Here is a 24,554-nt window from a genome sequence, read left to right on the forward strand (position 1 = left end):
TCATGTTACGTTTTTCTCAGCTTTAATATAGCCTTAGAGGTTCTTTGAGTATTTTGATTTACAGAATACATTGGAAAATGAGTTTTATTTTATTTATCAGTCAGTAATGGGCTTTTCTTTCTGTTTTTCCCAAGTGCAGTTAGCCCTGAAATAGTAACCTGGGTAATCTCATTAGGTCAGGCTTTCTTCTCTCAGGTTTTCTGATGTAGAATGGGTTGAAACACTGGGAAATGAACTTCTTGCACTGTTTTGTTATTTTTCTTGTGAATCCAGCTGAAACCAAGCAATTGAGTGAGCCATGACAAGTATACATTAAACCTAGGCCTTTCTGAAGCTGAAAATGAAATTTTCTGAGTAATGAAGATTTAAATATCAGGAGAACCTGAGCTTTCTCTGGGTTGGTTGTGTCACTCTGGAGCAGAGCTGGGCAGTTCTCTCCCTCCCCAAGCTGCAGCAGCAGAGGCTGCTGTTGTTTATTCATCTGGCAAAGGCACTTGTAAGGTTATGTTTGTTATAAATAAACTGAAATTTGACAGTGAAAGTTGCCATGAAAGTGTTCTGCATACCCACGGGACAATTTGTCCAGGGAAGCTGACAAAAATACTGGCAAAATGTTAAAGACTCTCCTGGGTGCATTGGCACAGTCTGTGTGTTACTGGTCCTTTGAGGGAGCTCTGGAGCCGTGGGGTGACTCCTGCAGGAAGGAAAGGGGGGCCACAATAACAGGCCTGGAGTTTTGACTTTTTCAAGTGCCTTCATTATTGAAATCTAAATTTAATTCTAGTTATGATTACTTTGAGAGTGATGCCAAGTCCTATATTACCTGACCTACTTCAAAGCTGTATGGAGAAATACAGCCACCAAATTGACCTTCCTTTTGCCTTTTCACATCTCAGGTGTCACTGTAGGAAACTTGGCATTAATTTTTGACAGGAAAGAGAGAGAGATTGGGTCAGACGTGGAACTTTGCAGGTAACAGGATACGTGTTTGTACTGATCAGCAAAAGGAGATGCTGTGCCCAGGCTGGTGAATCTCCTGCTTGTTCTCTCTGCCTGCCCATGGAGCTGGTGTAGGTGATTAACAATTGGTTTAATGCCCTTAACTCTCTAGAATGCCCTTAACTCTGTAGAATCCCAGACTGGTTTGGGGCTGGTGGGACCTTAAAGCTCAGCTCATCCCACCCCTGCCATGGGCAGGGGCACCTCCCACTGTCCCAGGCTGCTCCCAGCCCCAGTGTCCAACCTGGCCTGGGACACTTCCAGGGATCCAAGGGCAGCCCCAGCTGCTCTGGGCACCCTGTGCCAGGGCCTGCCCACCCTCACAGCCAAGAATTCCTTCCTAATCCCTGACTTAAATCTACAACAATGCAGTGTCTGCCAGGCCTGATGCTGCCTGACAAACGTGTTTGTTTTCTGTGAGGTTTTCTCTCAGTCCAGGTCTCAAATCCCACTTTGTGACTGAAGCACAAGTAACTGCCTCAGCAGCCGAGTCTGGTCAGAGAGTGAAACATTAAAGCAGCTCCTCCAGCCAGGAAAATAGCCATGTTTTATTCATAGACGAATACTAGTCAACATCCCCCAGTTCCCTGGATACAACCGTGAGTCTATAAATAGCCGTGCAGTGACACAGCAAACTGGCCTGGGGACAGCAGCCAGCCCGGCAGCCTCGGGGGAAACATCCCTGGAGTCCCCTCCAGCAGCAGGAGCAGGGCTGGGGCTGCCCAGGGATGCTGTTCCTCCCCTGGGGGACCTCAAGGTCCCCAGCCCTTTCCTCTGCCCTGCCCCGCTCTGTGCCCACTGGGGGCTGGTCCCTGCTCCTGCCCCGGTGTTCCTTTCAGCTCCAGGTGAAGCTCACCTGGATTTCTCTTGCACGCCCAAGGCAGGTGTGTGAATGTTTAGGAGAAGAAAGCTCGAAGGAGTGGATAATCTTGGGGTGGAATACAGCTGGGAAATCGAGAATGACTGCGTGCCCTACTCCCTAATGATGCTCTGCCTGATGGATGCTCAGTAATAATTCTCTCTGTAGCTAAAGCTGGCTGTATCCTAATTTAATGTAAACTTAGGTGAGTACAGCTGTAATAATTTACAGGGATGAAGGCCTGGGAGACTTGCCTAGAGTTTCTCACTTGTGCCTCAATCATATTTTAGCATTGCTTTAACAGTTCAACAGGCAGAGCTGGCATAACAAATTCATCATGTGAGCCATGATTTATGGACCTGTGTTGATCTATATCCTTGCTCTCCTTATTTTCCAACGCATTTATCATTCTCACATGGTCATTCCTTTCCACTCTGCAATTCTTAGTGGCTTCTAACTTTTTGGCTGCTCCTGAGAATTTCTCAGGAACTTTATCTGGAGCAGAAGAGCCTTCAGACTCTGTCCTGCCCTGGTTCAGAGCAGAGGATTCAGAGCTGGATGGGTCGAGGCAGGGAGGTTTTACAGAATGCGATTAATGAGTTGTATGATTCCAGCACAAACACAGAGCTCCATTAAAAAAACCTTGGGGTTTTAATGAGCTTTCCCCCTGACTTTAATATCTGTTGGACCAGAATAACACAAGATTTAGGGTTCCCTGGTAACTCAGTTGGGCAGGAGCCTGGCTGTGATGCAGAGCTCTGCTGCTTTCAGCCCCAGACAGAAGCAGCTCTTTCCAGCCCGCCACGCACTCGCAGGAAGGGAGGGAATCCCACAGTCCAGATGTGCAGCTGCAGCTGCCTCCTCGCCAGGAGCAACCGCAGCTCCGTGTGCCCAGCTGGGGCCAGGGGGGACTTCTGGCCTGGGGTTTGGGTCTCTCCCAGAAATCTGCCCCACCCTTCCCTGTGGGATCCTGTTCTCCAAGGGTGAAGCTCTGGTGAAGGCAGATCTGGGTGAGGGCTGGGGGGAGCTCGGCGTTACTTGCCTCTCTCTAATTGCTCTGATGCACACTGAGTACTAGAAAGTTGTACAAGTTATTTTTAAATTGTGGAGGAAGTTATGTAAGGCAGATCATGCTAAGAGTTTATTTTATTTTTAATGACTGTATTTAAAAATTCATGCAGAAGCATAGAGGGACTTTTAATTACTACATTTAAACCTTCAGGTGATGCTTAAGTAAAGGGGGAAAAGTGCCTTTTTCGTTATTTTTTTTATGTCCTCCTTTTCTTTGCGAAGCAAACGTAGGAGCAGACTGGGAGGTTACCCTGAGCTAAGAGAGAGCTTCAGCTTGGGCAGGAGCTGCAAAAGCACAGCCGTATATCACAATATCTTATACTTCACTGATAATGCAACACCTCTCATTCTCCATTGCAGAAACTGGCTCCAACAAGAGCACTTTGATTTCCTTGGGGAGGGCACGATATTACTGCGAGCAGCTTCCTCTGCCTGGCTCCTGGGGGAGGCTGCGGCGATGCCTTGGGCAGGGACCGGGCAGGGCTGAGCTGGAGCCAGAGCTGGGCAGAGCTGGTGCTGAGCCGTCTGTCCCACAGCCTGCGTGGGGAGGGGCTCTGCTGAGGGCAGCAGGGTTTAAATGCCCGCCGAGTGCTGAAGTGCCTGGTGGACCCAGCATGGAGAGAGCTGGCACCTCGTTCTCATGAGCGGAGCAACCACAGCTTCCAGAATTCCGTGTTCCACGCCAAAAGAACAACTCTCCTACCTCCCCAAAAGAGATTTTAGGGCTAATGAAGAAACACACCTGAAAGTATTGTCTGGGCTGAGTTTCACAGGGTGTTCAGGTTAGGATGTTAGGATTTTGATCAGAGGTGGAAATAATATTTTCTTAGGGAAAACTTTTAGGAATTTTAATAAGTTTTGAGCCAGGAAGAGGTCCAGAGATTTGGTGGAGTTCCAAAAGTCAGCAACAAGTCCTGGAGATAAGAGTAAGATCATAGCTATGGCCTGAAATCAGCAAAGAGTTTCTATTCAGGGTAGAATTTTAAACCAGTCTGAATTCATATCTGTGCTTCAAATTAAATGTAAGTTGGTGGTCTGGCTAAACAGGGGTGGATTAATTTTTAAAAATTAATGTATTGTAGTTTTTTGAGTCATACCCATTTTTCTGCATGCCTTCCAGACACAGGATTAAAAATCTTTTAATGAGGACCTGCTTTAAGTCCTCTGGCCATTCTGAAATGTTTAGGCAGAAACATATTTCTTTTCTTCATGCCAAAAATAGCACCAGAGGGACACACATATACCCAGAAATAAAAATCATCAGCTCAGCTTTTGTGTTTGCTGTCTAATGCTGTAAAGCATCTTTGAGAGCCCAGAGTGTACAGTGCTCTTTGTGTTCCTCTGGCCTGTGTTTATCTTACTGACCAGCAGAGAGAAGAGAAAGAAAAAGTGCATTTTAATTGGTCCTGAGAACTTCATTTGTCTGGAGGTCAAACTTGAGCTTGGCTGGGTCTCGCTTGCACTTTGGGAATGGATCCATCCTTTGGCCAGACAGCCCCAGGGTCATGGGATGGGTTGGGAGGGACCTCAAAGCCCGTCCAGTGCCACCCCTGCCCTGGGCAGGAACACCTCCCACTGTCCCAGGCTGCTCCAAGCCCCGTCCGGCCTGGCCTGGAGCATCTTTGCCTTTGACTTTAGAAGAGGAGCAGAAATGATTCCCACTCCCAGACCCCTTCCCACTGTGCCTCGATTTCCTCACCTGCAGAGGGAGGTGCCAGCACCGACCTGCCTGGGACAGCCCTGGAATTCAGTGAGGACAAACTGCTCTCTCAGGAACAGGCAGCTGAAATACTCCCAGCACTGGTTTCTCCTCTCTCCAGCTCGTGCCTTGGCTTTGTTCAATTGACAGCCCTGAAGGGGCACAGAGATTTTACAAGCCTTGAGCTTGTATTGCCTGAAGGGAACAAAAATAGATTCTTCCATCTCGTTTTATTGAATATGACCAATCAGGCACAATTGATCGCTCCAAAGTAATCCCAAACCTCACCCTCCCCTGAATGGGACTGGGTAATTGTAGTCATTCAAATCCTCGTGAGAAACAACCTCATTGTCTCCTGCTGGGGATGCTTTGTCCTTATGAAGATGCACTGGTTATCTGCTCATCCTTCTGCCAGGGGACTCCAGGGGAAGAGGGGCTGTGGAGTTAAATGGGCCAAGAGCCGACTTTCAACCCTCACAACACGATTCAGATAAATTCCTGCACTGGCAACACAAAATATTCCCATTAGAGACACACAAAGGCTTTTGTGGAGTTCTCTGAAGGCAGCACGGGATGGTTTCCCAGCTACCTGCCTGAGGAATGGCAGTGAAAGGATTTGGAAGAGATCCCATTACAGATTTTCAGCCTTTTTTTTCCTTGGAGCTGATGTTGTCAGGTCTCCCATCCTTCCTGCTTTGCCCGAACAATTTAAAATCGCTGCTAAGCTCAGGAGCCAGCCCCGAGCCGCTGCTGTTCTTGGGGGAGCATTTGCAATGCTTCTCTTGCCCTGTGCTCCTGCAGCCCTCGGGTGATCCCTGAGCTCCACCTCCTGAGCATGGGGCTTTAGGGACCAGGTCATTGCTCCACAACACACAAACAGGCTTTCTGACCACCCCAACTTCTTGCAAATCTTCCTAAAATTCAGATCAAAGTTATGTGCAAGTAATGAAAATCCTCAGGAATTGCTTCCAGCCCTTAAGTTGTCCCTGTTTAAAACACATGGGAACCGCGAGATGAGTCCAAATGTCCCTGGTCTGACACATCTCAGAAAATGATGAAGCTGAAGTATAAAGAAACCCAGTTTTTTCCTCCTCTTTTTGCATAAAGTGCTCATTGTTAATTTAGTTCTGAAAGATCCTTGATAGATGGCTCCAGGTAGGTTTCTCCATTTTTCTTTCTAATCTGCTTGATACACAATTTGAGGGAGTTGAGGAAAAAATAAGGAGGCTGAAGAAATTCAAATCAGAATTCATTTATGCAGCAATTCCAGCATCCATTAAAAATAACCCATTAAATATTGTCCTCTGCTAAATTTAGAAAATGCTCAGGTGTGTCTGCTCTTGTGCTGCACAGAAAGTTTTAATACAGATTTAATCATACTGAGTGTTAGGGGAAAGGGCTAATTAGATTGGCAAATTTAGAAGGCAGTAGTATATTATATGGGAAGAAATGGGTGATTAGATATTATTCACTGTAAAAGTGACTGGCCTTGGGGAATATCTTTAAGAATGTTATATGACATAATCCTAGTTTAAAAATTGAGAAAGCCGAAGTTCACATCGTCCTCAAAATTCCTCCATTTTTCAAAAGAAGTTTTCCCAAGGTTAATTTTTAGGGGTTTTTGGCAGCTGGAGGAGGGAGAGTCCAGCCTGGTCAGTCGGGCTGCCCCTGTCCTTTTGTCCCTCTGCCCAGCTGTGGGTGGGGACAGCACCACCCCCAACCCCACATTTGCAGCCCCCAGGCCGATGCTGTGGGACATTCCCTGCCAGCTGCTTCAGTGCATCCCATCATGATCTTGTGGGATTTCTGCCAATAATGGTCTTTGTTTATCCCCATAAATTGTATTTTTCCAGCACTCATTAAATTGTTGATTGGCCGTAAACAAATGGTCTCCTTCGCAACACTTTCAGTATTGCACTGCCCCCAGGAAAGCCGGTTTGGGAGGGGAAAAGCGGGTTGTTTTCTTTAAGCAAGCAAAAAAGACTATTTCTGAACGTGATATAGTGAGGGAAGTCTCAGTATTAATGACTTTGCTGAGCTTTAATCACCATAAAAGATAAACGTAGCACGTTGGGAGCTAAAGCCCATGGAAAGCCAGAGGAAGCTGTGTTTCTGTAGGAGCCCTTCTCACTGCATTTTCCAGCTCTGTTCACATCAGTTCGTGGCATTTTCTGACCGTGGTGCTCTCGGAGCCATTGTCCCCACGTGTCCCCAGACTGCCAGGACCCCACTAACTCTCCGTCCTTGCCCCATGAAGAGATTCCCAGTCACCTTTAGTGCCTCGTTCCATCTCCTGAGGTCATTTTATAGTGCTCAAAGCAGGGTATAAAAAGTGTCAGGAGATCTGCTCACCCCACAGACCCCGCAGAGCAGTGATTGATAGAACGTGTCACTGGTGAATCGCTCACATAAAAAATGATTCATAGGAGTTCCCTCACACTTGTCCTTCCATTACCCAGCCTGGTGTAATTGCAGGTACGAACCCGGCTATTTGCAGAGAGCTTTGCAACCCTGCTCACAAACAAAGGGAGACATTAGTTTGGGTAGGAACAGTTTGATGGTGTGAAAATGACAATAATCACAGAAGCGTGTGCTGTGCCATTAGAGACTTCGCTGCCACAGTTCCCAAATACAGAATTATGGCCACCACAGCAGCACTGGGTAAGGCTGGCTGGCTGCTTTGCACCAGATGTGTTAACTTTATCAGGAAAATAAATCAGGAGCTTGTTTTGTCCTAAAGCACGCATTATTTTTTTCCCTCTTCTAAAGCAAATTTCTGTTTCATCCTTCTGAAGGGGGTCATTTAATAGCGTGTGAAATGAAATGTCAACAAGAATTAGAACAAACGGCACTGTAAGCCCCAAGAGACACCAAGTATCTGCTGGGAAATGTTTCCAGCCAAGCACTGCAGGGAGAGGAGGGAGAGGTCTCAGGTGCTCTGGCTGCTCTTGGAGCCAGAGCCCTCCCACCGCCCAGAGCCCCTTGTGGGGAGCCTCACGGGGGCTCTCCTGGAGCCTTTGGGACCCTCACCCTTAAAATTCACGAGCTGAATCTGCTGCTGTGCCCAGGACATGCTCAGGGACTGGGTTTTCCCGCAGTCCCTCTGCAGAGCAGGGGGTTGGTGGGGCTGGCAGGGTCCCGGGGCTCCCGATCCCAAGGGGCTCCCAATCCCAAGGAGCTCCAGCAAACAGCTGGAGGCACGGGAAGGAGCAGGATGAGATGGCCAGGAAGGAAGAGGAATTGTGTTCCTATAGCTGGGGTTCATGGAATCAGAGAATAGAGTCACAGAATGTCCTGAGCTGAAGGAACCCACAAGGATCACCCAAGTCCCACTCCTGGCCTTACACAGACACCCCAACAATCCCACCCTGTGCCTGGGAGCGTTGTCCAAATGCTCCCGGAGCTCTGGCAGGTGAGCTCCAGACACGGCCGGGGCTGTGCTGAGCTCCTGCAGGATCGGCCCCTCGGGTGTCGTGGCACAGATGGAGCCGAGGCCATAAACAAAGTTCCTGCCCTTGGGATTATTGCTTTTATTACCACAGAGCCTGTTGTTTATGGGAAGTTCAGAAATTACGTGAAAATATAAATGTGAGGTATGCAAATAAATCTTTCTGACAAAATTGTTCACTAGACTCATTATTATGGAAATAAATTTCAAATGTGACTTTTCAGAGCTGCCGAAAGACATCACTTTGTAGAGCTGTTCTGTGCCTCTCCAATGAGCAAATGCCAAAATCTGTGGTGTGTCGGGAATGCTCTTCAGATGTTGCTTGTTTTGAAAGCAATTCCAGTGAAACAAAGGCCACTGGATAATTAGGAAGTCTCTGTTGTGGTGGGTGAGACCATGAGCTCCTGCTGTGGCTGGGGCTTGGCATAGTCAGGTGCTCTCCCCTCATTGTGGCCCATTTGCATTCTGCACAGAGGGTGCAGACCTATTATTGTGATGTTGCTCACTGCATAAAGCCCAATTAATGAAAGGTTAGGAGGCAATTAAAAATCACAAAGTGTCCTTTATTTCAAAGTGAAGTTTATACTGCAGTGCGAGTTCCTGGAATGCTACAAAGTCCTTTCGGAAGGCTGAGGCAGCTGCTGTTCATGAATTTGTGTGTTTGTTTTGACCCCTGTAGAACTTTGTGGATTTCTCTAAAGGGATAGAAACAACACACCAGTCTCAGTTGTCCTTAATAAACAGCTCCTTAATGGATTTGTGCCTCTGCTCTTCAAAGGGTCGTGAATGTGGGGGAACAGAACTGAAATGAGCGGTGTCAAAACGACCCACCTGGGCAGCAGAATTTACAGATGTTCTGGTAATGAGCAAGAAAATTACAGGTGGAAAGGTGCCAGACTGACTCTGAGCACACATCAGAAAATCTCAGTGCCACCCCTTGCCTGTCTGCAGGAGGTGACCTGTTCTGGTCACCTTCTGTGGACATCAAGGTCTTTATAGAAACAGAGGATGATTTGATCAAAGCTGCCTCAGGCCGTGGTTCTGGAGGAGGTGCTGGGCTGAGGGAGTGCACAGGTTCCCCTGCTCCACTGAGAAATGTGCCCCAAAGCGGCTGCAGGGAATTCTTTATTGTGTGGGTTGTGTAGAAGTTCAGTCTTTCTCTGACTTGGATTTTACACCTGCAAAATAGAGATGTCAGTGTTTATCTGGGGAGGCAGTGAACTTGAATAAATGGTTGTAGTGTACTCTGACAGACTTGGTACAGAAATGTCATTAAAATTCACTTCTCCTGAGTTATTTATTCCTTTTGTTATCAGTCCAGTGATACGTGGAGAGGTTTCTTGACTGCAAAGGAACCTGTTGCTATTATATCTGGTGCAAAAGTCAGTAGGAGTGTGCAAGAGTGGCAGCTGCATGAGCACACTTTGGGTTGCAAATGGTGCTGACGTGTCTCACATCTGTAATTAAACTGATTGACCTTTCCATGTGCAGCTGGAGGGGAGAAAAGTACTAGAGAAGATGGATTGAGAAGTGAATGAGATGCCAAAGCAAATCTCATTTACCCATTCCATGTGTCAATAGTGAGCTGGGAGAACATCAGTCTCTGAAATCATCTCACGTCCCTGAAATCGCCTCCGACAGCGGCTGTGGCCGCGGAGCTGTCCCACGTCACAGCCCTGGCAGCTGCTGGAGGCAGCTCTGTGCTCAGGTCCCCCACCATGCTCAGCACCGGCACTTCCCCTCTAAACCAGTCCCAAAACAGAGCCACAAAATCACTGCGTGGCTTGGAGGGAAAAAATGACACTTTGGGAGGATGCATATCATGAAAAGAAGCAGCAGGAGAGGCAGCAGAAATGCCCAGCCCTTGGAAGCTCTTTTCTTTCTGTAGCAGCTCTTTTCTCCCTAACTCCCTAAAAAAGAGTCTTTTAGGCTTAGGAATTAACCCCCTGAGCTTGCAGTGGCACGAACACCAGAGTGGGACAGAAGAAAAGTGGTTTTGAGCTGTGCTGCCCTGCTGGGCAGCTCCCATTCCTGAGCTGAGGACAGGACGGATGAGGAGTGAGCAGGAGAGATGCTCTCCCTGTAGTGACAGGATCTGGGGAAGGAAATACGCAATTTATCCTTAACCTCTTGTGCTCTCACTGTGTTCCCTTTCCCCGTGTCCCTGGGAATGCTGATGCAGTGTGGGAGTGTGCAGGGGTGGCCACGAGGATCCGTGTCCGTGGTGGTGGCCACAAGCCGAGGGCAGCCCTGGTCACCTCTGCGTGGGCCCAGGGCCTCGCTGGGTGCTCGCAGTGGTGCCTCGAGAATGGTTGTGTCTGTCTGAAAGACAACCCTGGGCAGTGCTTGGTTTTTAAATAGATCATTCCTGACAAAGCCCATTACTCACGGTGGGCAAAAAGCCAAAACCCCTTCGGTTCAGAGAACCCTCCTGCCACGCTGCTGTGAGTGATCTGTGACCGCGGGGGGCATGCGGGGAGAAGGAAAAGGCCTTTCCCTGACAGCTGAATGCAATCTCTTCATCAGCCAAATCTCTGCAAATTTAGGCTTCCTTTGCTATGGCTCCTTGTGGGGTGTGACGTGCTCCAGGTGTCTCCTCAGAGCAGGATTCAGCCCGTTCCAGTCACGTCAGCCCAGATAGGACCTGCCCAGCACAGGGGCCTCCAAGAAGGGCTGAATTCCTCTTGAGGGCTGACCAGTCCCAGATCAAACTTGGAGTGTATCAGCACATCAGGAGCAACTTTTTGTCTCTGTACTAAGAAATGATGATGATTTCGTTGTAAAGTCCCCACACGTGATACTTTTCAGAAATGAATGACAAGCAAAACATACACAGGCCCAGCCCTGTTGTTTCCCCTGTTCTAGCAGCACATAATGAGCTCCTCTTGAATTATGTACAAGTTTGAATACCAAGAAAGAAAAAGAATTTGGAAAAGATGTGCTGGGCAGAGGAGACCTGTCCCTCTGCTGTGTCTTTCCTCAGATCTGTGGGTTTTTCCTACCACTCAGTACTGGAGGGTTGTTTGCAAGAAGGATATACCTTTCTACCATATCTGAAATTTAAAAATCCCTGTGCTTCAATGCCAAATCCTTCAGGCCTTCAGTGCTTTGTTTTATGGTTATGTTTTACCATATCTGGTGGTGCGGTTGCTTTTCACATCTTACACATAATCCTCAAGAAGCCTATTCATATCCTCTCAATCTGATTTACTCCCAAGCAAATCCCTGTAGGGTCATGGATACACTCACCCTGCTCATGGGACTTCAGGATTGCATATTAATAGTTGGTATTAATCCCTATTTTTAAGTGCCTGTTGTCCGTTCACCTGGGCCTGGGACACCTCGCCCTGTGTGTGAACAGGTTGGCAGCTGAGGGAAGGCAGATGCTCTGTCCTGTGAAAGGTCAGATTATTTAAGAAAACCAAGAAGCTCTTCTGAAATGGATGCAAATGTGATTTAAAAGCCTTGAAATCACTATTCTGTACCTGAAGATGTGGTGCTCTTGATAAAGGTGGGGTTTTTTTTGTGGACAAGGGATCTGGAACAACTGAAAGTCAGGGGTGGTGTCAAAGGGGTTCAGTGCCTTGTTCCTCTGACAAGCAGAGAGAAAGACACTCAAAGACCTGCAGAGTTCCATGAAATCTGGTTTGGGTTTATCACTTTTACAGCTCCTGACTAGAGGCAATGTTAGTCTTTAGCCACAGGATATAATATTACAACACTATTTTTATTTCATTGATTTAGCCTGGTCTTCAACAGAGTGGGACAGAAAATTGCATTCAAAAGATAAGTGGAAAAAAAAGATCTAGAGGATGCATTGCAGCTTCGATGGCAAACTGACTGCTGTGATTACAGTTTGTTATGCTGAGCATTTGGGCTATATTTTTGCTAAAAATCCAATTTTACCATAGAGCAACATATCTAAGAGTACTTTAAAATGGATTATATAGTAAAAGCCCAAACCTTACATTATACTGTAGCTTAAATGAGCTGATTTTGCTGTTATTTAGCAGTTTCCATCCTTTGTGGCAGCACTTGTCACAGAGTGCATCTATTCCACTTGAATAAGTCACTGGGTAAAATATTGAGGAATGCCCAACTGCCTGGGCCATGGCAGAGTCTGACTTAAAACACAGCCTGGTGCACAGATGAACTGGCTTCCCTTCTGGCTAGAAGTGTAACTATAATCTGTTAAAACCAATAATTCATGGGTGAAGTTGAATCTGAGGAAAGGGCAGCGCAGTGACAGAAATCGCTGGGAGCTCATGGCAGGTGTGGAACAGCCCCGGCTGCGCCGCCTGACAACCTTCTGGCACAGCCTGCTGAGATGTGTGGGGCTCTGCACATGCATCCCTCCCTTCCTTGGCTGGATGATTCTGCAGATTTGCTATTTATAGTATTTCTGTATTAAATAATAAATCAACGTCTGGGAGAGAAACAACTCCTGTTTGCATTTTGCTAAATCATGTTCCCTACAAAGCCGGAAAACCCAGACCTGTGGAACGTCTTTCATTCTGCCGTCTAAAATGCTCTGTGATTTTTTTCACCATTCTCTCCTTTTATCTGTGAGAGGAGGTGGAGTTCTTTGATGTTTTGTTTAGATTGCACACACGTTTGGAAGGAAGCCACTGGAGCTGGTTCCTGTCCCACTCGCTGGGTGACCATGTCCCCTTCTCTCTCTGGGCCACTCTGAGCTGTGTGCTGGGGACAGAGCCTGGCTGGCAGCAGAATTGTAACTGCAGCAACCCAAGCGTGGATGAGAGGGACAGCTGACTGTGCACGTTTACCTGATTAATTCCAGAGGGCTGGGAATTCACAGAATCATGGAACGGTTTGGGTTGGAAGGGATCTTAAAAGCTCCTCTCATTCTGGCCCTCCTGCCGTGGGTGCAGGGCCACGAGTTGGACTTGATGCTCCTCATGGGTCCCTTCCAGCTTAGGATATTCTGTGATTCTGTGAAATCCTTGTCTGACTTGCTTTTAGCCACCAATTGTTTTCATCCTGAGTATTTCACCTTGCAAACAAAGCACTCGGCATCCAGGCATGTTCAGATAAATGCCCTTTCTCTCAGTTTGTGGTGATTTAACGGGTGGATTTAATTAACTGTACAGTCACGTGCCATAGGTGGTGGATGTGCTGGCTGCCCACTCTGTTTTGCTATTGCTAGGGAAGCAGTTATTAATGGCACAGAAATTCTATCCAACAGTTTTCTTAAGCGCCTTAACGGGAGTGCAGCTGACACAGGGAGCTGGGGATCAGCACCTCCCCGGGGCCCCAGGGAAGCCCTGGCAAACAGGAATGATGAGATGGGGCTCTGAGAGGACCTGCCCCAGGAGGCATCTCCTGCCATGACGGCTTTCCCATAAAACCAGTGCATAAAGTGTCTCCCAGGCCCCACCCTGGCCTATTCCAAGGCAGTTTCCCTGCCAGCAGCACTTGTTTTCCCTGCTGTGACTCATGGCTGTCACAGAGTGACTCCCCTGCACCTTGGGACCAGAGTGGGCAGCACCAGCAGAAATGAGTTCACAGATGACATTCCAAGGGGGTGTCCAAGCTGCCAGAACCCCCCTGGAAGGACACACAGCCACAGCCTTTCCTGCATGCAGGGTTTGTGCTGCTGGCACCGCTGGACACGGCACACAAGCAGCTCCAGCCACAGCCTTTGTTTCTGACAAAACATGAATCATAAAAGCTGCTGAAATTCATTTTCGGTTCACAGTACATTTGGTGCCAGACTCTCCTGCTGCAATCATGTGAATATATCCTGACACGTACAAGGAGCTGCCTGCGTTTGTTTACCCTGGGCTGTGCACTTCAGGGCATGCGTGCAGAGCTTTAAAGATATATATTTTTAAACACTGAACACCCATATTCTACTCAAAATCTTTTTCTCCCACGAACCTAGCCATTATATTTTACTGGAAAGCTCATGTATTTTCCTTCCCTTTTCCTCTTCCAACATTTTTTAGCCCTGCTCAGATGGTAACAGACAAATGATGGACAGTGCCAAGGTTTTGGAGTGGCACAACTACAGGAAACGAATGCTTTAGACAATATTTCAGTATGTGCTGAAAATCTAAGAAGAAATGGTAAAAATAAATGCAAATGATGCTATGTGAAGTCAAAATGAAGATTTCATCTGTAGATCCCTTCTCCTTTTCTGAAATCCCATTTTCCCTTTTCACTTCCAAGTCATGAGAACTGAAAACTGCACTAAGCAGCCTGTGGGGATGATGGGCCATTCCTTACAGGCACTCCAAGACTCCTCTCTGCCTTTCTGGGCAATAAATTGTCCACGAGGCAGTGTGGATGTGAGATTTCCTTTGGGCCTTTTCCAAACCCTCGGAATTGGCATCTGCTCTGGCAGATCTCCCCAGTCACCAAAGCAAGGCTGGGGTTTTAGATGGAGATTCACAGAGATGAAGCATTTCGGGAGCATTTTTGGTTACAGTCTTGGTCCTTTGGAGGTTTCCTAGTCCAGCTCTGCAGTGTCTTAGGAGCAGGGTGGAGCAGCCTGATGTAAATGGTGAAGGAAAGTTACCAGGCCACGGGTGTGGTGACGAGTCGTGTCCGTGCATCCTCGTTCGTGTCCCAGTTGGAGCAGAAAGGACAGAACTGGAAAAGAGCCTCTGCTCTTTGCCGCTTTTCTGATCCTTCCTGACATCCACACCTTCGGGAAGGGCTCAGCCAATGACCCTGAGTTTGCTGCTGTGCTTCAGATGCCTGTCTGTGTGTAAACTGATGGAGCTGTTTACCTATGTTTGATCTGTAGCAGGGCTTTCCCCAGGCAGGAATTCAAGCTTGTTCAGTAGAGCTCATTAGATAATGAGCTTATTCGCTAAGCTCATTAGTGGTGGAATTCATCCTGCTCAGCCCTCTCCAGCCCAAAATCTTGTGTCCCTTCAGCTCAGCTTACTACTCGTCCTGACCCTTAGCTAGAGGGATGACTTTTACCTAATATCATCCATTTCCCATGTTTTCATTCAATGGCTGCTTTGCTGAATGACTGTTTCTATTATTTAATCTGGCCTGCTATTCCTCTCTAGCAGAAAAACATCTAAGAGGGCTGAAATCTTCTGCATCGAGTGTGCCAGGGCTAGAATATCTTGCCAGCTCATTTCATGAACTGAAGCAGAGTGTCTGACTCAGTAGGACTCATCCTATTCCGTGATGGATGCTCCCAGGATTGATGAACAGACGGTTGGGCAGATGTAAGTAGGCAGGAAAACGAAAGAGGCACCAAGTAAAAGTTGTGATTGCCTCCTGCGAGCTGCCCGTGATTGCCCATCTGCACACAATCCTGTGGTCTTGGGGGAAGTTCTGAAGCACACACAGGCATGGCAGAAGCTAGGAATTTCATATTTTGGTTAATTATGCAGAGATAAGAGAGCGAGATTGGTAAAAAGGGTATCTCAGATGTAAAGCTGGGTGGGAGACGGGGTTTTAAATCTTCCTGAACCAGCAGCACAACTGAGATGTGTGACAGTGAAGAATGTGTTGGCAATAATGCTTCATTGATTCGTGCTCAAAGTGGTAAATTTAGGTGCTGTTTCTACTCATTTCAGACGCTGACTACTAGAAAAAGGCTCTGATGCAGTGGAGTAACGGAGGTGTCAGAGCCTGTTCCCATCTTCCCTCACGAGAGGCAGAAAGAAGCAAGTGGAGCTTTTCCCACATTAATATTGATGACAAAGCCCAAGAAATGATGTAAACATCAAAAAAGCCCGACTAAAACAGGATTATAATTGAGAATGAGTTTTGAGCTCAATGGTAGGGAAAGGATAAGTTTATACCTGCACTGTCAGGCGGTGCAGGTCAGCAGGAGCTGGAGCAGAGTTCTGGGCGTCCCCTGCACACACCTGGGGAGTATTCATTGGAGGCCAGACCTGTTCTGCTCAGTGCTTGAAAGCCCATCGGCAGTAAGAGCACATCAAGTGTTCTTGGAGTGCCTCTTCCAGGGGTATTTCATCCAGGAGGGATCGGTCCTCATGCTCTGCACTGGGAGCCAAACTGCAGCGGGGACAGGAGGGCTGGGTTTGCTTCCACGGAACATTCCTGGTCCAAACTAAGACCCCAAAGTAGATGGACTCAGGAGAAAGCAGCTCAGAGCAGCTTTCTCTCACTTTAGCTTTCCCTTTGAAGACAGCTTACTTCTGCCCAGGTTGTGAGAAGAGCTGGCTTGCACAATCCTTTTCCATTGAAAAATAAAATGCTATTTTTGTTCTTACCACAGTGACTGTAATTAATATTTGAGGAGGATGGCTCCCTTGTGCTCCAGATCATACAAATACAGAGAAAAATGTGCATGTGTTGTCTCCAAATTACACCCCAGAAGTGCACGTGGAGCGAACAGACATGGAATTGAGGATTGTGGCCCCATCCCTGGAAGTGCCAAGGCCAGGTTGGATGGGGCTCTGGGATAGTGGAAGGTGTCCCTGCCCATTGGAGGGGGTGGGAATGGAGGAGATTTTCCAACCCAAACCCTTCTGGGATTCCATGATTCTAACTACATGAGATACAAGCAAAACTAAATGATAGTAAGAAGTGTTTTCCTTAGCATAAAAAAGGAAAAAAAGGGCTGCCTGGTGCTGGGGTGCAATCTTGTTATCAAGGCTGCATATTTGCATATTAAAGGCTGAAAGTGACTCAAGATTTTATCATCTGCTGTTTTCACATCTGATGTGGAACCCTGTGTCTACAGGCAGGATGAGAAAAACAGCAGCAGTTTGTGACTTTTCGATGGCAAAGGGGAGTCACACGGACACCAGGAATACTGCAAGGGGCTCTTCGCAGTGCCGGGGATGTGTGATTGGGCTACCAGGAGCTGTTCAAAGTGACCCCAGCAGACTGGGCGAGGCTGGGGAGCTTCGGGGGTGCCAGGGTGTTCAGCAAACCCCAACGCGGTGCACATTCAGCAACAGCAGCTGCCTCCCTCTGTGTGTTTAAGACTTATTACTCGAATTATTTGACCTTTTTATGAGGAGGCTCCACAGCACAGATCCACCGAGCCCTCAGCAGCCCTGCTCCAGCTCAGCTTCCAGGGGCCCGTAGCCTCATTCCGCGGGACTCCTCTCTTTAGAGGCAAACAATCCTCCTCAAGGCCTTTATTGGGCATGCACATCAGCCAAATTTCGCAAAGTCCTGAAGGCAAAAAGTTAAGCTGATCTGTGTTTTAGTTGTGCTGCAGATGGCAGCCCGAGATGAAAGCAGCAGCTTCCCCGGGCGAAGCCGCTCCAGTGCTCCCGGAGCGGAGCGGGAAGGGCGGCTCGGGAAATGGCTTTGAGTGCCTGCCCGGCTCGGCTTCGCTGCTGCTCCTCGCAGATGCTTTTAGCGGTGAGAGGCAATTCATCCTCAGAGCTGCCACTCGGCATCGGGAGCTACAGCGGGGACAATGCCCCGGCAGCGCCCGGCGCCAGCCCCGAACGCCGCACGGCCCCGTGTGGAAAGTAAGAAAAACCCACAATGGAAAGGCAGAACAAAAGAGCGAAATCAGGGAAGAATGAGGGAAAGAAGGAGCCAGATGCTCCAGCGTAATTTCTGAGGCTGCAAAGCAGAATGAAAAGCCAGTAAAGGCTTGCACCTTTAAAAGGAGTAATGAATTGTTTCCTCCTCTGGCAGGCAGTGATTTGACTTGCCACATGCCTCCCAGTAATTTCCCAGCAGGTTTTAATGTTGGAACAATGGCATTCTGTTAGATATTGATTTTAAAATACCTCTTCCACACTTACTTGTAACTTTAAGAGGTGAATTACAGCCCTTGAGTGTGTTGTAATGTAGCAGTGGTAAATAGTTAAAGAGACACAATCTGTTTCTGCAAGCATTGTCTGTCCAGGAGAAGGCAGAGCTTGGCTGAATGCTGCCTGTCTTCTGGTCTGTAGGAAAAACATTCATCTGCCTTCACTGGAGGAAAATATTAACAAATTCACGATGGATGTGGTGGGATTTGACAGAAGAAAAATTCTGTGCTGGGTGGTGAAGCAGCGAGAGTGGGAAGCAGTGGGTAAAGGACCAAACTGCAGCTCTTTTCCTCTTCAACTTCTACAGAGCAGCGATGCTCACGATGGGATATCACTGCCAGCAGCCTTGCCTGAGCCTCGAGAGCTGCCTGGGGCTGGCCCTGCTCCTGTGGCTGCACTTTGTCTATGGGCAATGCCAGCACCGGCTGCCCCGCTCGGATATCACCGTCTGGAGCTTGTGCTGTGATAAAGATAAATAAACCATAAGCCTGCCCCATCCTCTGGCAGTGAGCTTGGGTAGCTCCTGTGTGCTCTGCAGGCACCGGGGACAAGGGCAGGAAGCCACAACCTGTGTTCAGTGCCAATGGTTCATTGCTTCCCCTGACACCAAACCCGTTCCGTGGATCAGAGGGCAAATGTTCCGTGAGCACCGAGGTGCCGAGCTGGGTGTGAGATGGCTGGCAGGGAAAGGTGCTGGTTCATGCTCAGGAAAAGTTTCTCTGTTTATCTTACACTTTTTTGTATTTTTTTTTTCTTGATGAGGTGATTCCATTACAGCACCTGGGACACAGCCTGGACATAGGCCGGCTTTTGTCACAGGTATCCCCATACCCAGAATCACAGATTGGTTTGAGGTGGAAAAGACTTTAAAGATCATCTTGTTTTTAATCCTCCATGGGCAGGGACACCTCCCACTGTCCCAGGCTGCTCCAAGCCCTGTCCAGCCTGGCCTTGGGCACTGCCAGGGATCCAGGGGCAGCCACAGCTGCTCTGGCACCCTGTGCCAGGGCCTGCCCACCCTCACATTTCTCCCCAATATCCAATCTAAACCTACTCTCTTGCATTTTGAAGCCATTCCCCCTTGCCCTGTCACTTCATTATCTTGAAAGCACAGATCCCTTAAGAAATTGCAGTAAAAACTTCTCTTGTTATTTTCCTGACATCAAAATGTGGCGGGGGTTTATCTCAGGTTTGTGCCCCATGCTAAACCCGTGCCAAGGGAGCAGGGCTGGGCAAGGATGTGGGGCCTGGATGTCCCTGTGAGGATGAAGATGGGTGTTGGTGGGATGAAGCTCCTGCAGAGACTGGGGGCACTCAGCAGCTCCCTGTGCTCCTCTCCCTGTCCACTCCCATGGGCTGTAATCAGCTGAGACACGTAATTAGTTTTGGCTAATTTGTTGCAGGGCCTTTAACTTCTCTTCCCCTCTCTCTGCTCTCTGACTCACAGTGGCTACTCTGTCCCTTATTTTCAGCTGATGTCTGTAAACTGATTACTTTTACTGGGTCAGCTCTGTTATGAAATTATCATTTTATGCGACTAAAAATAGCCCAGATCCAGTCAGCACGCCAATCACTTCCCTTCATCTCCAATGAAAATGCAATGTTATCTTTAATCTGTATTTCTCAGGCACTTACTGTAAGGCAGGTTAGAAAGAAAAGAGGGGAAAAAAAGAAAGAGGAGATCAGAAAAAAATCTGTAAATCAGTTGCTATAGATGCATCCCTGCCAAGGCTTCCACTGGTAAATTTAGCAGTCACGTTACAATTTTAGTCAGCAACATTTCTTAGCCTTATTCAAAATAATTCACTTCTCACACAATGAGTTACCCTAAAGGCAAGTTATTTTGTCTTGCACATTAAAAATGGTGCGTTTGCACATACGTGCAATCGTTACAAATATCCAAAGCCACGAAAAGCACAAGGATGGAAAATTTTTTTTTAAGAGAGGAAAAAAAAAAATCCAGTGAATTCCACTTGCTCTGAAAATGAATAAAGGTGTCTTAATACTTCTGGGGTTCTGGTGAATACAAATAGCTCAAAAATGAGATGCTTGCCTGAGATTTATATCAAGATGGTGAAGGGAAAAGGTTCCATCTGTAGTTTCTGATACAAAGACATTTCGCACACAATATCTGTAAATCCATTAGGAGGAGAGAATTGATACACGTTTGGTATAAGATGAAGCCGGAGTGAAGAGAATGAAAGCTCAAGGAAATGGCCTCTTTGTGTAGCTCCATCAATTCATGGTTTGATTGGACCTTGTGTGTATTAAATTCAAGTAGTTCTTTGGCCCATGGATATAGGAATTGCTGACTGTGTGGGAAATGGTGAGAGTGATGAAATTCCAGCACCTTCCTTCACAAAGGAAACATCCCACATCTCATCCCTCTTCCCATTGGTGATGTTAAGTATGCAAAGTGATGTTTCTATTCAAGAAGTTTTTCCTGATTCAGTTTAATGGCAGTTCCCAAAGCCCTGACACGCACAGTGTGATTCCTGGCCCAAACAACAATCTTTCCAGAGGAGTGGGAATGGCAGTGCTCCAGAGATGATTTATTATTTTCCTTACTTCGCAAACTCCTCTTAGTCTGCGTGAAGGAGGGTGAATGAAGGTTACTATCAGCTTGAGTGGTTTTGCTGTGCAGAAATCAGAGCAGAGCTCGCTCTGCTCTCACGGTGCCTGGCACCAATCGCTGAAACGTGCTCAGGGTTCAGCCCAGCTGGCAGCACTTTGGCACCACGGCCCTCACGTGCCACTGCACTGCTCACACTCCCTCCCCACTCCTGTCCACAACCAAACACCAAGAAAAAAGAAAACCCAAGAAATAAGCAAAACAGAGACTGATGTTTCTTTCAGGGCGGTTGCTCAGGCGCCCGTTCGCTCCTGTTCTCTCTGATCCACATTCCACAGAGGCAAAACTGAACCAAACCAGACCCTACCCCCAAATCCCCGCTCTCTACACACTCGGCTAATAAACCCTCTAAGAAATTTCAGCTCTTTCTCCAGATCAGGCTGTTGACATAACCAGGCCAGCAGGGCTGTTTTATCGACTTTCCAGCGTTAACCTGGTTCCTTAAATGAATTATACAGATGGGCCTGTGTTGTCCAAGTGCACTGAGCTGTGTCTTTCAAACTGATTGACCAGTGCAGCTGAACCTGAAAGAGGGATAGTGCTCTCAAAGCCATTATGTTCTTGCAGATTACGAGGGCGACACTCAGCCAGAGAGATTCTCCACGGAGCACCCCGAGGGTGCTGAGCTGAGGGAGCTCAGCCTTTCTATGCAAGAGAAAACCACACAGTATGTCCCTAAGGACAAACCAAACCCAGCACCAGCCTCTGTTCCCTGGCCTGTGGTGCTGCTGCTTTCTTGACAAAAATGGCTCAAATTCCCCCATGACAATCACAATTTCCCCCAGGAATATTCCCTCCTTATAGCACCTTACAGTGCCTAAAGGGGCTCCAGGAGAGCTGGAGCAGGACATTTTACATGGGCATGGACTGACAGGACACAGGGGGAATAGTTTCCCACTGTGAGAGGGCAGGGTCAGATGGGATATTGGGAAGGAACTGTCCCCTGGGAGGGTGGGCAGGCCCTGGCACAGGGTGCCCAGAGCAGCTGGGGCTGCCCCTGGATCCCTGGCAGTGTCCAAGGCCAGGCTGGACATTGGGGCTGGGAGCAGCCTGGGACAGTGGGAGGTGTCCCTGCCCAGGGCAGGGGTGGAACTGGATGGGCTTTAAGGTCCCTTCCCACTCAAACCATTCCAGGACTCTCTTCCCCTGTCTGGGGCACCATGGGCAGCCTGCCTGTGATGCCCAGCAGGGCCCTGGGAGCCTCTCCGTGCCCGCAGTGGTGCAGGAGGATGTGGCACTCAGGGTTTCACAGCTACAGTTTGATGCCTCTGCTGCAGGTCATAGACACTGCCTAGGAGTCTGAAACATATTGCTGCTGTCAGATGAAATGAAAGCAGCTCTAAAAAGCTTAGAAAAACACATTCTCTGGGCAAAAGTGGCGTGGGGTTTAGTGGGGTGAGAGAGGTCTCGTGTTTGTGTTGCACGCGAGGGGCAGCAGCAGAACCTGAGGCTTCCCCATCCATATCACTCCCTAAAAGTGAATAAAACTGAATATTGGGTGGGGCTTGGAGCAACCTGGGCTAGTGGAAAGTGTCCCTGCCCATGGCAGAGGGTTGGAATGAGGTAGCCTTTAAGGTTCCTTCCTACCCCAGCCACTCTATGATTCCATGAAAACCAATGCACTGGTAACAAGGGAACCAAATTCACTCTAATTAACACATTTACCTACAGATGTAAACCCAGTGATCGCATATGGAATTAGCTGAAAGCCAGGACAGGGACCGCTCCTCTGCTGCTCTTGGCAGCACTTGCATTCCCGAGCGGGGGGTCCCAGGGGTCAGAACCCCCCACAGAACACAGGAAGGGTCTGGCAAAGGCAGAGCTCATTGCACTGGGGCTTTCGAGAGGGACGAGAGAGGAGATGGGAGCTGTTGGCCTCTTGAGAAAAATGTTTCTGCATGAACTGGAGAGCCGATTTTGAATTAATTTTGAATAGTTGTTTCAGTAATTCAGATTGATTTAAGATGCACCCAAGAATAATGCTTTCATTATAAAGCCTCCTGAGCAAAATTTAAATCGTGTTAAATTAAAAACAGCCTCTGTTAAACCAGGGCTGATGAGCACAGCAGAGGGATCAGAGATGCAGGGTCAGTATAATTTAATTCCTTTGCTTTGTTTCCCACTCCAGAAAAGCTGCTGTACCTGTCTCCCTGGGCTGTTAACTGCCTAAGGAGCCCCAAAGCCATCCCGAATTTCTCTAAACTGATTTGCATGGTAACCCCACCAAAAGCAGCGGTTATTTATTGATGCTGGGCTTCACCTTCAAGAAGAAAAACACTTTTATTGCCTTTTTTTTACAAGACAATCTGGAAATGTGATTGTATCCTAAAGATACTTGGGAATCTGGGAGAGCAGCGGATGCACAGTACAGGGGGAGGGTTTATGGTCTCCTACTGTTCGCTTTGGTTGTTTGCTGTAAGTAAACTTTCGTTTTATACAAATGGAGCTAATCTTAGTAACAGGGAAGAAGTTATCCTGCATGTTCCAGATCACTCCTCTAAGGCACTCTGTCAAAGCAATGCTGAGATTCCAGCATCAGGGAAACCCTCACTTACCTGGATTTAAACGTACTGGTGGTGAAAGCAAGCTACATATATATATATATATATATATACACGTATATATATACATATATGTATGGTTTTGAGTTAAAAACTGTTGTGCTTCATAGTTTCTTGTTTTAAGTGCTGGCTGAATTATTAAGGGCAAAAGGCAGGAAATATTTAAGATCTCGATAAAAGCTCTGAGTGCTGCTGAAATCCAAGCAGTGAAGTGGCCAGCACTGAGGAGGGGAAGTCTGATGGATTAGGGAGCACGTTGGAGACCTTGGCTGCATTTCTGGCAGCGTCTGTGCAGGAGGAATTGCCAGGACTCTCATTAGTAACAAGATCCTTCCAAACAGATTGAAATGACTTCTGAAGAGAGATGTATATGAAATATTGTCTGAAAGTGCCAGTTTGTCAGAACTGGAAGGACTTTTGGGGAAATGAAGGGGGCCAGGAGGGTTAGCCCTGGGTGGTGAACTCCTCCAGGAGGATGGGAGTCAGGAAGGTGGAAATGACCTAAAATGACCAAACCACTACAAAGTCCCAAATCAGTAACACCAGAAGTCTCAGTTTTAAGACTTTGACAGCCTTTTATAGGTCCCTTTCCAATGAACCCTTACAAGGCCATGTTTAAATGTCTAATTTCTTAAATCCGTGTCAGCTCATTTCCAGCACTTGTACCTCTATGATTTCTGTGATTACAACAAATTGAGAACCCTCTGAGGTCCTTGGGAGCACTCGGGTCTGTCCCTGCGTTCAGAAAGGGAGGGAAAGGGATGCAAACCAAGGCACTGCCCTGGCGGGAGCAGAGCCTCAGCTGCTCTCCAGCACATTCTGCACGTACTGGGGCTGTTCCCAAGCAGCACAGGACGGCCCCTCGGCCCCAAGTCTCCTGTCACAAAGATGTAACAGCACGAGCGTGAATGGGTGCAGGCCTGTGTCCATGGAAGGATGGGTGTGATCATTATTAAACAGGAATCTGAAAATAGAACTGGATTTTCACGCATCTCCCCTTGTGCAGAGACACGTGAAGGAGCCACCCAAGGCAGGTGTCCCCCTGAAGCTGATCAGACACAGTGGTGGGATGGGCAGGGAACAGACCAGTATGGACCAGTCAGAACATGGGAAGTTGAGCTACAGCGTGGGGCAGTGCTGGGATGCAAAGCCCAGCTTTGATTTCTAAGTAAGCGCTGGCCTTCCCAGGGTAAGGAACAGCTTTTGCCATAAATTTGCAAACTTTGCTTCGATATTAAAAAGGAAGAATAAGAGATCTTTAGGTGACTATGACAAACAGGTTCTACATTTCACCTAATGAAGAAATTCAGACTTTCAGTTGTCATATGCCCAGATTCGGCGCCTTTCTGACAGCTGAATTATGATTTTAATAATTTAAAAGTGCTACTGTGAGCCTGTTCATGTATAATAGGCACAGAGTAGTGTTTAAAATCAAAAGCAGTTTAGAGAAAAAGTGGTCACTGCATTACAAGGAGGAGAATTGTCTATCTCTGAATATTAAACTATGTGAACTCTCCAGTGGGAAACCTCTTTGCATAGTAACTCTAA

General features: G+C 47.6%; 1 protein-coding gene across 6 annotated transcripts in view; it reads right to left on the reverse strand.

Annotated features, from left to right (window-relative positions):
- KCND3 (potassium voltage-gated channel subfamily D member 3) overlaps positions 1-24,554 on the reverse strand; it is a 113,176-nt gene that overhangs the window by 81,060 nt on the left and 7,562 nt on the right. The window lies entirely within an intron of this gene.

This window comes from Corvus kubaryi, unplaced genomic scaffold, assembly GCF_017639235.1.
Source record: "Corvus kubaryi isolate FWS band 111438036 unplaced genomic scaffold, C.kubaryi_AGA036_p1.0 split1-37355, whole genome shotgun sequence".
Classification (NCBI taxonomy): Eukaryota; Metazoa; Chordata; class Aves; order Passeriformes; family Corvidae; genus Corvus; species Corvus kubaryi.